Below are 14,534 nucleotides of genomic sequence, written 5' to 3' on the forward strand. Positions count from 1 at the left end.
TACCATATTGTGCAAACCTGGCAGTCATAAACCCACATCTACTATAACAAACCTGCATGTTGCATAAGTTAATGACAGTATGAGTAAGATTGCCCTTATACAACATAGGTTCTAAATATACACAGGTTTATATGGACATTATTGTGTTATACTTCAAGGAAAGAGCTCCATTTATGAATTCACACTAACTCAGATATAAAAATAACTTGACCCTACACAAAATGTTATTTTAGCAACATTCAAAGTAACTAACTGTTAAAATTTCCAAAGGAGAGGGGGCAGAGGTATTGAAGAAAAAAAATACACACTCACAAAGTGGCAAATTGTGGCAAAAAGTATGCATTAATTTTCTGGAGTGTATCCTCTCCCAAATTAAATGACATTGTATGAAAGTTTGCTGGAGAAATAATACAAAACTGAATACTGTACATTTACATTTGAGTGCTAGCCATTCTGAACATGGTGGGAACCCATAGTTCAGTTGCCTTTCCCACTCACTGCTTTCTCCTCTTGAGGGTCATGATTGGAGTCTGAGTCATTTGAGTGGTGTGTAAGAAAGTTTTCACTGCTCGTGGGAAATTCTATACTTTCAAACCCCACACTGTATTGGTTTATATAACTACTGCCTCCTCTGCCAGTTGTCTTTTTTATTTTTTATTTTTTTAATTGAAGTATATCATTCATACATGAACACACATAAACAATAAGTGTATAGTAAAGACTGTGAACTTACAAAATAAACATGCATAACATCACACAGGGGTCTCATACATCACCCCTCCACCAACTCTTGGCATTGGTGTGAAACATTTGTTACAGAGTTATTGGAGACCTTATTACCACTTCCTAGAGAAGAAGGAAAGTCATCCTCAGTTGTGGTGCCCTCCCTATGAAATCCAGGCCCAGTCATCCTCTAATGGGAGGAGCTGCCATTACTGGTGCATTAGCCAGAGGGCTCTAATGGTCCTACAGATTCAGAAGATATGGTCCTGCAGGTACTTGGGGCTGACGCTTGTGACTGCTGCTGTATTGAGTCTACTGCTGGCACATCTCCTTCAGTTGTTGCTGAAGAGCTAGAATGGTACTCTGCCTTCTCTCTACTTCTTCATCAGGTTGAATGATGAAATCATTGAGTTCATTCTGATCACTTTTAAGCTCCTCACTATTTTTTTTTCTATAAAACCAACTCTGCTTTAAGTTGTGCAATATGTCTTTGAGACAGCTGCCTTCCAAGCTCTTGATTCTCCTGGATAACAATTGGACACTTCATTATCATTTTGCCTATTTGACTCATTTGAATTTTGACCCAGACATTCAAACAAGCATGAAGTCCACAGTCTAATAGGCAAAACTGATATACAGTGTCTCTAAGTCATTATGCTCAAGGTTAAGAGCGATGCATATTCCAGTTTTACATTTTACTGGAATTTTACACTTTCAATTCATGATTTAAAATCCCTAGGTTGTCATTCCTCCAAACTGAAGACACAGTATGCCACAGACTTAACACTTCTGTTTATCCCTCTGTTTTCTTCAAATAAACACTTCTCAAGTGTTTACATGTTCTATAGGGGGGATTTTTGGAGGTGGCCACTTCTTTGGAATAGTCCAACAAAAGCAGGCCTCTGAAGCAAGGGGAAGGTTAAGAGAAAAAGCTGAAACACAAGGTTCATCTGGTAAGTTTTACATTAATCATTACAAGCTGGACAGTGTAAGAATGTGGCTTATTTTTTGCTCAAAGTCTGAGTCTTGGTATAGAAATGAGTACTTAGCTGTCCCACCACAGCTTTCTCAAAGTAGGATGGTAAGGGAAGTCTTGACTGGGGAGTATGATTTGTTTACCCATCATGCATAAACTTCCAGGCCCTCACTTCATTTTGGGCTTGTTCCAGTCTGTCTTTAGTCTGTTCCAGTTGACCTTTCATTTTTAGGAAAATCAAGTTGATTGCTGGGTCTGCCATTGCTAATCTCAGTTGGGCTACATTAGGCTTCTAGACTTGCTTCAGGTACTGAGTTTGAGTGGTACATTCTTGCATATCTTGTTCTTTGGTTGCTAGCCTTATTACAAGTATGTTTTTCCTGCACACAGACTCTTGCTGCTGTTGCTTTAATTTTTCTTCAGAGTGCCTTAAGTCAGTTATATTATTAGAGTGAAGATCTGCGTACTTGTGTTGCTGGAGGCTGGGTTTCTAGGTTCTTCACTACATCATAGAAAGGAATTCAAAGACATGCCAGGTTAATTAAGCAAGGGATTATTGAGAAATAAAAGAAAGGGAAAATATACTCTAAAGATCTGAGTACGGATACACTCCAGGGCAAGAGATGCACTCTGAAGCTGGGCTGGGGCCTTTTCAAGCTGACCTTTCCTCCTCTTCCTTCTCATATTAAAGCAGAATCTTAGCTATTTGCTGTCCTGACTGGTTGCTTTTACGCCTTCCTATTAGTTTATACTATAGACCACAGAGGTTACACTTGTTAGCTGGTAGGGAGCCGGTAGGGAAAGAAAGGGAAGACTTTCTTTCTGAAATTATCTGGACCTTTTTGAGCCTGGGAGTTTCAAATGGAACCTTGTGACCAGGTTCTTGGTGGGATTTTTTTTTTCAAGGAGGTACAGGGGGATGAACCCAGGACCTTGTACATGGGAAGCAGGCACTCAGCCTGAGCAACATCTGCTTCCCAATGAGAGTTGGTTTTACTGTTCGTTTGTTTTTAGGAGGTACCAGGGATCAAATCCAGGACCACATACGTTGGAAGCAGGCAGTCAACCACTTGAGCCTCTGTTCCCTTGGCAGGCTTTTTAGTTGTGCTGATTATGGCTTTGCTCTCAATCAGGCTGCCTTCCCTCAGGGGATTTCTGGGTGGGGTCTCGTGGCCATGTATTTTGCTGGGTCTCAGCTGTGAAGGTTAGGGCTTTGTTCTGACAGGCTGCCAAAGTTTGCACATATGCTTCATATAGCATATACCATGAAGAGAGTATGTAAAGGAATATTCATAGAAATAATGAGAGATTTTCCCAAACTGAGCATAAGATATGAATATGTACATGCAAGAAGCTGAGAGAACATCAAATGAAATAAAAATGAAGAAAAATACACTCAGTCTTATATTGATCACAGTATTGAATGCAAAGGACAAGGAAAGAGTTCTGAACACTGTAAGAGAAATGAATGTGTTACACACAAGAGAGTCCTAATTTCTTATCAGAAACCATAGAGGCAAGAAGACAATGCATTGAAATACTTCAAGTGCTAAGAGGAAATAAAAGCCAACCAAGAATTTTATATCTGGTGAGACTTTATTTAAAAAATTATGAAGAAATTAAGACCTTCCCAGATAGACAAAGCTGAGGGAGTTCATCATCATTAGACCTGCCCTACAAGCAATGCTAATAGGAGTCTTCAGACTGAAAGGAAACTAGACAGTGATTTAAAGCAGCATAAAGAAAAAAAGACCTGGGTAATTATAAATGCCAGTATTACTATATTGCATTGTTTGTTACATAATGGCATTTCTTATTTCCTACAGATACTAAAATGCATTAAAAGTAATGATAAATCTATTGTTTTAGACTTAAAATATGTAGTGATATAATGGTAACAAGAACCAAAAAGGTGGGAGAATGGAGGGTTATGGGAAAATTTTGTTTATACTGATGAAGATGGTATGAAATCACTTATGACCATCATATATTAAGGATGTTAAATTTTAACCCCAATTTGTGCTCCTGAGTGTGATAGAGTTGGACTCAGTTGTGACTTCTGTACACATGCCTCTTTTGTTCCTTCTGTTTGAACTGACAGTTGATGCCGGAGTTGGTAGGTATTCAAGTCAAGAGAATCTTTGGGCTGCCCATGTGCCAGCTGGGCTCTGAGCCTCAGTGAGGTACATCACCTACTCTCCAGTTCATTGGATTCACCCAGGATGACTAACAAGGAGGTGAGAATGGACAACCACCACACCAAGCAACCAATAGAGTTTATAACTGCAAGAGTATCCTATCCATCAACTGTATGGAATCAAAGACCCCTCTCAATCAGAGGTGGAGTGTGCATCACCATCCCAGAATCCTTAGGACTGGAGAATAAAATATGGACTAGAGTGGACTTACTGCTATTCTACTATAGACTTACTGTGATTCTAGCAATGGAAGAAATTATATCACTGATGTGGAGACAGTGGCCACTGGAGTGCTGAAGGCAGGGAGAGGGAAAAAGAGGTATAATATGGGGGCATTTTGGGGACTTGGAATTGTCCTGAATGACACTGCAATGACAGATACTGGCCATTATATATCCTGCCATAACCTACAGAATTGAATTCAAGTTGTCCATACTACAATGTAAACTATGATCCATGCTTAGTGGCAATGCTCCAAAATGTGTTCATCAATTGCAATGAATGTCCACACTAATGAAAGAAGTTGTTAATGTGGGGAAAAGTGGAAAGTATGGGGAGTAAGGCATATGGGAATCCCCTATAATTTTTATGTAGTATTTTATGTAATTTAAGTATCTTTAAAAAAAAATAAAAAAACATATTAAAAAAAAATTAACCCCATGGTATCCAAAAGGAAAATATTTGAAAAAATATATCCAGATAGACAAGACAAGGCATTCAACTTGGTACAACAATAACAACAAAAATCAAATAAATATAAAAGTAGAAATAAGTAGTACATATGTAAGTAGGGACCAAAAAGGTATAAGACTGATCCAAAATAGCAAAGTAGGAAATGGCAGGCTGTACTCCTCCAGCAACTGTGGGAAGGTAGGCAGTGCGACCTGGTGTAAGGGAAGCCATAGGACCATGGGGGTGATCAGAGAAGGTGACTAGAGAGGGAAAATAGGGAAATCATGAGTGAGAGATAAGGTAGGCAAGCTGGCACCCAGTTGTCTCCAAAGTAGAAAGAAGCCAGGAAAGTGATCTAGCTGGCAGACTGGCACTCAGCCAGCCCTGAGAATGAAAAGAGCCACTGGGTAACAAGATGTGCATTCCAATTCCTAGCAGGCTGTCATGGGGAGAGAAGTCATGGGATAATCAGGTGGGGGCCAGCACCCAGCCAGCTCAGGGGGAGGAAGAAATAGGGCAAGGGATGATCAAGCAAGGGACTGCACCCAGCTGGCCCAGGGGAAAGGACAGACGTTGTGCAAATGGGCTTGCTGCCAGCACTATCAAGGGATACTATAGGGTAACCAAGAGTGTTGGCTGGAACCCAGCTGACTCAGAGGAAGAGGGAAAAGGATAGGTGAACCAGCAGAGAGCTGGAAGGGAAGAGGAGAGCTCCCCACTTGCTCCTAAATGACTCCAGGGAGAAGGGAGAGGAGATTGATCAGGCAGACTGACACACACATAACTGCCCCTGGGAGAGAGGAAATGGGGAATTGATTGGGTAGACTGACAGATGCCCAATCATGCTGGAGGAGAGGGAAGATGGAAGAGTGAGAAGACAGGCTGATAGGTGCCTAACTGGCCCAGGGGAGGGGGGATTGGGAGAGTAAGCTGATGAGCTGCCAGGTACCCAATAAGCTCTCAGGGGGAGGGGAATTGTGCATCAAGAAGGCTTACAAAAGGGAACATGGAGATGCATTCTCTTTTGTTTACCTATACATCTTGGTATCATACCTGCAGAGAGGTGGACCACAGAAGTGATTGGTAAGCACAGGAAGCTTGCGACAGTTACTGGTAGTGCTGGTTGCCTGAAAGGGAGGCCTGAGGCTTTTTTATTTTTTATTTTTTAGGCGGTATCAGGGATTGAACCCAGGATTTTGTACATGGGAAGCAGGCACTCAAGCACTGAGCTACATCTGCTCCACAATGAGAGTTGCTTTTTTTTTTTTCATTTGTTTGTTTGTCTTGTCTTTAGGAGTTACTGGTGATCGAACCCAGGAACTCTTACCTGGGAAGCAGGTACTTAGTCACTTGAGCTACATCCACTCCCATGTGATGTTTTGTTTGTTTGCATTTTCATTTTCTTCTTTTCCTCTCATTTTCTTTTTTCTCCTTCTTTTATTATTTCCCATCTTTTTTCTGCCCTTTTTACTGCCTTCTCCTGCTGAGTCTTCATTTCTTTCTTCTCATTTTTCTGGAATTTTATTTTATTTTATTTTTCCTCTTTTTCCCCCTCCCTTTTTAGTTTTATTCCTTTTCATTTTTGATGAGTTTTTCACTCTTATTACTTGTTTTTCTGTATTGCTTATTGTTGGTTTTCCCTCCATTTTGTTGTTCTTTTTTTCTTTTCTTCTTTCTTTCCTTCTTCATGGGCCTAATATTTTTTCATTTGAACATTGGCAACTACAAAGATATAGAATAAGTGAAACCAAGTGACAAAGGGTACCTGTAGCACAAAACAAAAGAAGAATAAAGTCCTAGACTAGAAAAAGAAACTAATCAACAGAATAAGCCCATCAAGATAAACAGATGCCTAAACATCAGCAAAAATTACAAACCATACTAAGAAACAGGAAGTCATGGCCCAGTCTAATGAACAAACCAGAAAGCAGAAGACACAGAATATGGAACAATTAATCAAGAATGTCCAAACAAACATCCTTAATCAACTCCATGAAATGAAGGAAGAGATAAAGGATATTAAGAAGACACTGGAGGAATATATAGAAGAAATTGTAAACATACCTAAAAAATAACAGATCTTATGGTGATGTAAGTCATAATGCAAGAAATTAAAAATTAACTAGAAGCACCTAACAGGCAGATTTGAACAAAGTTAGTGACAGAGAGGACAGGGCATCAAAAATCACACTGATAGTTGAAAAGAAAGACAAAAAAAAATAGATAGAAAAAAATTCATTTGGGAAATTGAATGACAATACAAAATGCACAAACATATGCATTATAAGCATCTCTGAGGGAGAAAAGAAAGGAAAGGGGACAGAAGGAGTGTTTGATGAAATAATGCATAAAAATTTCCCAACTCTTATGAGGAACATAGATGTAGATGGCCAGGAAGCTGATGTACTCCAAACAGAATAAATCCTAGCAGGCCTACCCCAAGACACATAGTTTTCAGACTGTAAAATGCTCCAGACAAAAAGAGAATCCTAAAAGCAGAAAGAGAAAAGAGATCCATCACACATAAGGGAAGCTATATAAAATTAAGTGAAGATTTCGCATCTGAAACCATGGAGGCAAGAAGGCAATCATATGACATAGTTAAGGTGCTAAAAGAAAAAAAAATAAAAACAACTGTGAACCAACAATTCTGTATCCAGCAAAGTTGGCATTAAAAAATGAGAGGTAGTTTGAAATATTCACACACACATATAGACACACACACACAAAAAAAAAACCCAGAAATTGAGACAGTTTGTCAATAAGAGCCCTGCCCTTCAAGAAATACTAAAGGGATTTCTAAAGGTTGAAAGGGAAAAACAGGAGAAAGGGTTGGAGGGAGAGTGTAAAAAGGAAGATTATCAGTAAGAGTAACTGAAAGGATAAAAATGATATATGAGATATATAATCCTAAAAAAAAAATTGACAAAGTTCTGCCTTTACAGTAATAAACACTGAAAGTTAATGGAGTAAACTCTCCAATCAAAAGACACAGATAGACAAAATGAATAAGGAATTATAACCTATCAATTTGCTGTTCATGAGTGGCAGACATGGCCCAGTGGTTTGGGCATCCGTCTACCACATGAGAGGTCCGCAGTTCAAACCCTGGGCCTCCTTGACCCATGTGCAGCTGGCCCATGCGCAGTGCTGATGTGTGCAAGGAGGAGTGCTCTGCCACGCAGGGGTGTTCCCTGCATAGGGGAGCCCCACGTGCAAGGAGTGTGTCCCATAAGGAGAGCCGCCCAGTGCAAAAGAAAGTGTAGCCTGCCCGAAAGAAAGTGCAGCCTGCCCAGGAATGGTGCCGCACACATGGAGAGCTGACACAGCAAGACGATGCAACAAAAAGAAACACAGATTTCCATGCCACTGACAACAACAGAAGCAAACAAAGAAGACACAGCAAATAGACAGAGAGAATAGATAACCCAGGTCGGGGGGGGGGGGGGGGGGGAGATAAATAAATAAATAAATAAATCGATTTTTTTTAAATTATGCTGTTCACAAGAAACTCACCTTAGACCCAGAAACACAAATACATTGCATGTGAAAGGTTAGGAAACAATTATATACACAAACAATAACCAGAAAAGGACAGGAGTAGCTAACCATTTCTTGGATAAAATAGACTTTAAATGCAAATCTATTGTAAGAGACAAGGAAGGACACTATATTTTAATAAAAGGGGTAATCTACCAAGAAGAAAGGTCATAAAGATTTATACACCTAACCAGGTGCCCCAAAACCCATGAGACTAAGATTGGCAAAGATAAGGGGAAAAATAGATGATTCTACAATCATAGTGAGGGACTTCAGTACATCATTATCACCATTAGACAGAATATCTCAACAGAGGATAATCAAAGAAACAGAGACCTTGAATAGCATGTTAGAGTTTAGACTTAATAGACGTATACAGAATTTTACACCCAAAACACAAAACAGCAAGATATACATTCTTCTTGAGTGTGCAAGATCATTGTCTAGGACAGAGTATATGAAAGGGCACAGAACAAGTCTCAATAAATTTAGAAAGACTAAAATTATGCAAAGTAATTTCTCTGATGACAATGGAATGAAGCTGGAAATTAATAATTGCCAGAGAAACACAATAGGCACAAATATATAGTGTGTTAAACAACACATTCTTAAAAAAACAGTGGGTCCAAGAGAAAATTTGAAGAGAAATCAGTAACTACCTTGAAGAGAATGAAAATGAGAATACAACACATCAATATCTATGGTATGCAGCTAAAGCAGTGCTGTGAGGGAAATTTATAGCCATAAATGCCTGCATTAAGAAAGAAGAAAGAGCTAAAATCAAAGACCTAACTGCACACCTGGAGGAACTAGAAAAAGAACAACAAACCAATTCAAAAGCAAACAGAAAGAATGAAATAACAAAGATTAGAACAGAATAAAATAAAATTAAGAATAAAAAACATTAGAAAAAATTAACAAAACCAAAACCTGGTTTTTTGACAAGATTAATAAAATTGACAAACCATTAGCAGGACTAACAAAGTAAAGAAGAGAGAAGATACAAATTTGATCAGAAATGAGGAGGGGATACCACAAATGACTGCACAGAAATAAAGAGTATCATAAGAGGATACTTTGAAAAATTGTATGTCAACAAGATGCACAATGTAGATGAGCTGGACAATTTTCTAGAAACATTCAACATTGACAAAAGAAGAAATAGAAAAACTCAACAGACCAATCAAAAGTAGTGAGATTAAATTAGACATCAAAAGCATCCCAACCAAGAATTGCCCAGAACCAGATGGTTTCATAGATGAATCCTATCAAGGTTTGGAAAGAACTAATACCAATTTTCCTCAGACTTTTCCAAAAATTTGAAGGGCGGGAAACGTTACCTAACTCATTGCAAACATCACACTAATACCAAAGCCATACAAAAATGCTACAAGGAAACCATAACAAACTCTCTAATGAACTTAGATACAATAATCCTCAATAAAATATTTGGATATGATTATTTCCAACAACACATCAAATGAATTATACACCACAATCAAGTGGGTTTAATCAGGTATACAAGGATGGTTCAACATAAGAAAATCAATCAATGATATACATGACATAAACATATTGAAGGACAAAAAAGATCAATAATAATCTTTATTAATGCAGAAAGGTGTTCAATAAGATACAGCATCCTTTCTTGATAAACATTTTGAAAGACAGGAATAGAAGGAAACTTCCTCAATGTGATAAATGGTATATATGGAAAACCCACAGGTAACATCAATGGTGAAAGGCTAACAGCTTTCCTTCTAAGATCTGGAACAACATAAGGATGCCCACTTACCACTGTTATTTAAAATTGTATTAGAAGTGCTTTCTTGAGCACTTTGGGAAGAAAATGGAATGTAAATTGGAAAGGAAGAAGGAAAATTTTCACTATTTGCAGATGACATGATTGGTATGTAAAAAGTCCTAAAAAGTCTAAAATAAAGCTTCTAGAGCTAATAAATTAGCTCAGTAAAATGGTGGGATATAATATCAACATGCATAAATCAGTAGCATTACTGCACACTAATAATAAGGAGCCTAAGGAGGAAAACAAGAAAAATTCCATTTACAATAGCAACTAAAAGAATCAAGTATCTAGGAATAAACTTTACTAAAGTTGCAAAGGACTTTTACACAGAAAACTACACATTGCTAAAAGAAACAAAAGAAGACCCAAATAGATGGAATAACATTCCATGTTCATGGATTGGAAGATTAAATATCAGTAAAATGTCAATTTTACCCAAATTGATTTACAAATTCAATGAAATCCCAATAAAAGTACCAACAGCACTTTTTACAGAAATTGAAAAGCTAATTATCAAATTCATTTGAAAGGGTAAGGGGTCCCAAATAGCCAAAAATATATTGAAAAAGAAAAAGAAAATTGGAAGAATCACACTCTCTGATGTTAAAGTAAACTACAAAGTTACAGTGGTCAAAAATGCCTGGTACTGGGGAGCTCTGGCACATTCCCCAATGGAACAATAACAAGCCCCCAATGCAAGGGCAAAGACCAACAAGGAAAGATGTTCCAATAATGAGCCCTTGATTCTTATGACTATGCTTATGAGCCTGTGTGCCTGAAATATGAACTAGGCCTAGACTGCAGGGTGCCTTAGAGTTACCTCCCGAGACCCTCCATGTTGCTTCAATGTGGCCACTCTCTAAGCCAAACTAAGCAAGCGAATGCGTTACCTTCCCCCCAGCATGGGATATGACTCCTGGGGATGAGCCTCCCTGGCACTGAGGGATTACTACCAATCACTAACTGGTGATGCAACTAGAAAGAGACCTCGAATAAAATGGTCAACTCAGACCAGAAGAATCTCTCAGCCTACATGTTGGATCAAGTGTTAAAAACTGCTTTTTGACCTTGAATAAAAGGGTGAAATGGCAAAGGCAAATTAGTTTATATGGCTAAGAGTCTTCCAAAAAGAGTTGGGAGGTCATCAGAGGGGTCACACTTATGCACACCTCAGCAGGACCCCAGAAAAAGCCAAAGTAGATACAACCCTAGGTGCTGGTTATCCTGAAGGTTACAGAGATCCACAGGGTATATAGTCATGGCAGATGGATTTGGAGCTCTGTGCCATGTCAGAGGGCCCTACATTGGAGTTTGTGCTCCTGAGTGTGATGGAGCTAGATTCAGATGTGACTTCTACACATGCCTCTTCTCTCACTTTTATTCAACCTGTGGTTGGTGCTAGGGATGGTGCATACTCAGGGGACTAGAATCTCTGAGCTGCCCATGTGCCAGCTGAGTCCTGAGCCACAGTAGAGTGGTGGCTCCTGCTCTCTGGTTCGTTGTTCTTACCCAGGTCAGCTAACAGGGAGGTGAAGATGGTCAACCACCACACCAGGGAATCAAGAGTGCCTACAACTGTAAGCAGAGGAATTGCATCCATCATCCATGTGGAATCTAAGTGCCCTCTTGATCTAGAGGTGGAGAGGACATCATCATCCCAGGGTCCACAGTGGAGGAATAAAATATGGAATAGAGTGGACTTACTGATATTCTACTACAAAACTATTGTGATGAGTAATAGAAGAAATTTTAGCATCGAGGTAGAGAAAGTGGCCACAGTACTTGCTGAGGGCAGGGAGATGGTGAAAGAGATATAATGTGGGGGCATTTTTGGGATTTTGACTTGTCCTTAATGATATTGCAGGGTCAGATGCTGGAGTTTATATATCCTGCCATAACCCACTGAATGTACTGGGGGAGAGTGTGAACTACAGGGTAAACTATTATTTGTGTAGTGCAGCAGTCCCCCAAAATGTGTGCACTGAGTGTGATGAGTGTGTTGCAATGATGAGGGAGGTTGTTGGTGTGGGAGGAGTGGGGTGGGAAGGTAGGGGGTATACAGGAACCTCTTATATTTTTTCACATAACATTTTTTTGTGTGATATATATCTTCAAAAAATACAAATTACAAAAATGTTGTGGTGGGGGTGGGGAGTGGGATATATGGAAACCCTTTATGTTTTTTGTTTTCTATTTTTTTTATTTATCATTCCTTGTGATCTATTAACTTTAATTAAAAAAAAGAAAACACTGAGTGAGCATAAATAATAATTTGAAAGCTTTTCGAAGAAAAGTAACAGATCTTACAGGAATGAAAGATATGGATGAGATTAAACTATATTAGAGGCATATAACAGCAGATTTGAAATGACCAAGAAACAAATGAGTGAAATGGAGGACAGAGCATATGAACTTGAAAATACAGGAGAAAAGACAGAGAAAAGAATGGAAATGGGGCAGAAAGGATATTTTAGAAAATAATGGCCCAAAATTTCCCAACCCTTATGAAAACATAACTATCAATATCCAAAAAGGACAATGGTTTCCTAACAGAATAAATCCAAATAGATTTAGTCCAAGACATCTGTAGCAGTTTAATATTATTGATTAATTCCAAAAAGAAATATCGGATTATGCTTGTAATCTGATCTGTACCTGGGAATGACTGAGTTATGATTAGGGTTTGGGGTGAGGCCTCACAGTTAAAAAGCATGGCAAAGAACAAAGTTGAGAGCTTTTAATGTTTGGGATTTGATTTTGGAGTTTGATGCTGAAGATTTACCCTGGAGCTCTGGAAAGTCAGCATGCAGAGGAAAGAGAAGCCAATCTCAGGAAGGAAGAAACCTTGAAGCCAGAGTAAAGCAAGCCCCAGGAACATAGGAACCCAGGAAGCCTGAACCCTCACAGATGTTGGCAACCATCTTGCTCCAAATAGACTTTGGTGAGGGAATTAATTTATGCTTTATGGCCTGGTATCTGTGAAGCTCCAACCCCAAATAAATACCCTTTATAAAAACCAACCAATTTCTGGTATTTTGCATCAGCACCCCTTTGGCTGACTAATACAGAATTTGGTACCTAGGAGTGGGGAAGTGCTTTTGCAATTACTGAAATGCTGCAATGGTTTTATAAATGGGTAAGGGTTATTTTTTGGAGGAATTGTGAGATGCTTGGAAGAAAAGACCTACAGTGCTTTGAAGAGACTGTTGATAGCATTATGGATGCTAAAGAGACTTTTTATGATGCCTTAGAAGTAAATGATGAACTATTATGGGAAACTGGGGGAAAGGCAATCCATGTTTTAAAGTTGCAGAGAACTTAGCAAGATTAATTCCTGGTGTTTTATGGAAGGCAGAATTAGAAAATGGTAAGGCTAGGCATTTAGCTGAAGAAATTTCCAGAGTAAACTTGGAGAATGCAGCTTGACGTCTCCTTGCAGCTTATAGCAAAATGCTAAATGAGCGAGATAAGCTGAGAACTGAATTGTTGGGTACAAAGTAAACAGAAACTGATTCCGGAAATTCCAAACCCCTGAAAATTAGGCTCCCAGATGAAAGTGCCCCATTGGAGAACTTAACTAAACTTGGAACTTGTAAATAGGATGGAAGATACAGTAATGTCAGAAAGTCTTACTGTCTGATGGCTTGGACGCCTGCTTCCTGCCTGCTAAACCAACAAGGTTTTTGAGAGAGCTGTATGAACAAAACCATTGTCAGCCTGGAATAAAAAGGACATGGAAAAGAGAGATTGAAGGAGAAACAGCTTTAAAAGAAAAACCATGGAAGTTGAGATCTAGAATTAGGACATCACCTTGGGCCAACAGAGGACCCCACACACACACATGTATAGAGAGGGTGAGTTTGCCCCAGCAGTTGAGGAGGGTGAATGTTCCTGTCTGATATTCTGGGAGAGTTTTGCTGTCCCAGGATACAGAGAGGGTGGAGCACATTCCCCAAGGATTAGGGCATTTAAGGTCAACACCCCACAGGTCTGAGAGGGGTAGACCTGTCCCCCAAAGGTTAAGGAAGACCAGATGGTCAACTAGTTTCTCTGAGAAGGTTGAGCCTGTATGCCAAAGCTTAGGGGGAATGTTGTCTTCACATCACTGTACTAGGGGGATTAAGACACTAACCCAAAGATTGGATGAGGTATGGCAATCACTCCAACACTCTTGGAGGGAGAGGTCTGGAGCCTGGTCAACACCCAAGTGCTTGATGAGGGTGGAACCAAGAAAATGGCCATTGGGCAAGACTGTGGAAAGGGTGAGTCCCATATGGCCCCAAGGAGAAGAAAACATCATCTTAAGAATGGAACAACAACAATCCCCCAAGTGCAATGGCAAAGACCAATAAAGATGGATGGTACAACAATGAGCCCTTGATACTGATGGCTCTGATTATGAGCCTGTGTGCCTAAAATATGAACTAGGCCTATAGCTGTGGGGTGCCTAAGTGTTACCTCCTGAGAGCCTCCATGTTGCTCAAATGTGGCCACTCTCTAAGCCAAATTCAGCATATAGATACATTGCCTTCCTACCAGCATGGGACAAGACTCCCAGGGATGGCCCTCCCTGGCACTTGGTACTACCAAGCACCAGCTGATGATATAACTACAAAAA

The 14,534-nt window shown here is 39.4% G+C and overlaps 1 pseudogene; it reads right to left on the bottom strand.

Annotated features, from left to right (window-relative positions):
- Window positions 1–372: 372 nt before the first annotated feature.
- LOC101415061 (pre-mRNA-splicing regulator WTAP-like) lies at window positions 373–2,959 on the bottom strand (annotated as a pseudogene).
- Window positions 2,960–14,534: the final 11,575 nt, after the last annotated feature.

This window comes from Dasypus novemcinctus, chromosome 11 (assembly GCF_030445035.2).
Source record: "Dasypus novemcinctus isolate mDasNov1 chromosome 11, mDasNov1.1.hap2, whole genome shotgun sequence".
Taxonomy (NCBI): Eukaryota; Metazoa; Chordata; class Mammalia; order Cingulata; family Dasypodidae; genus Dasypus; species Dasypus novemcinctus.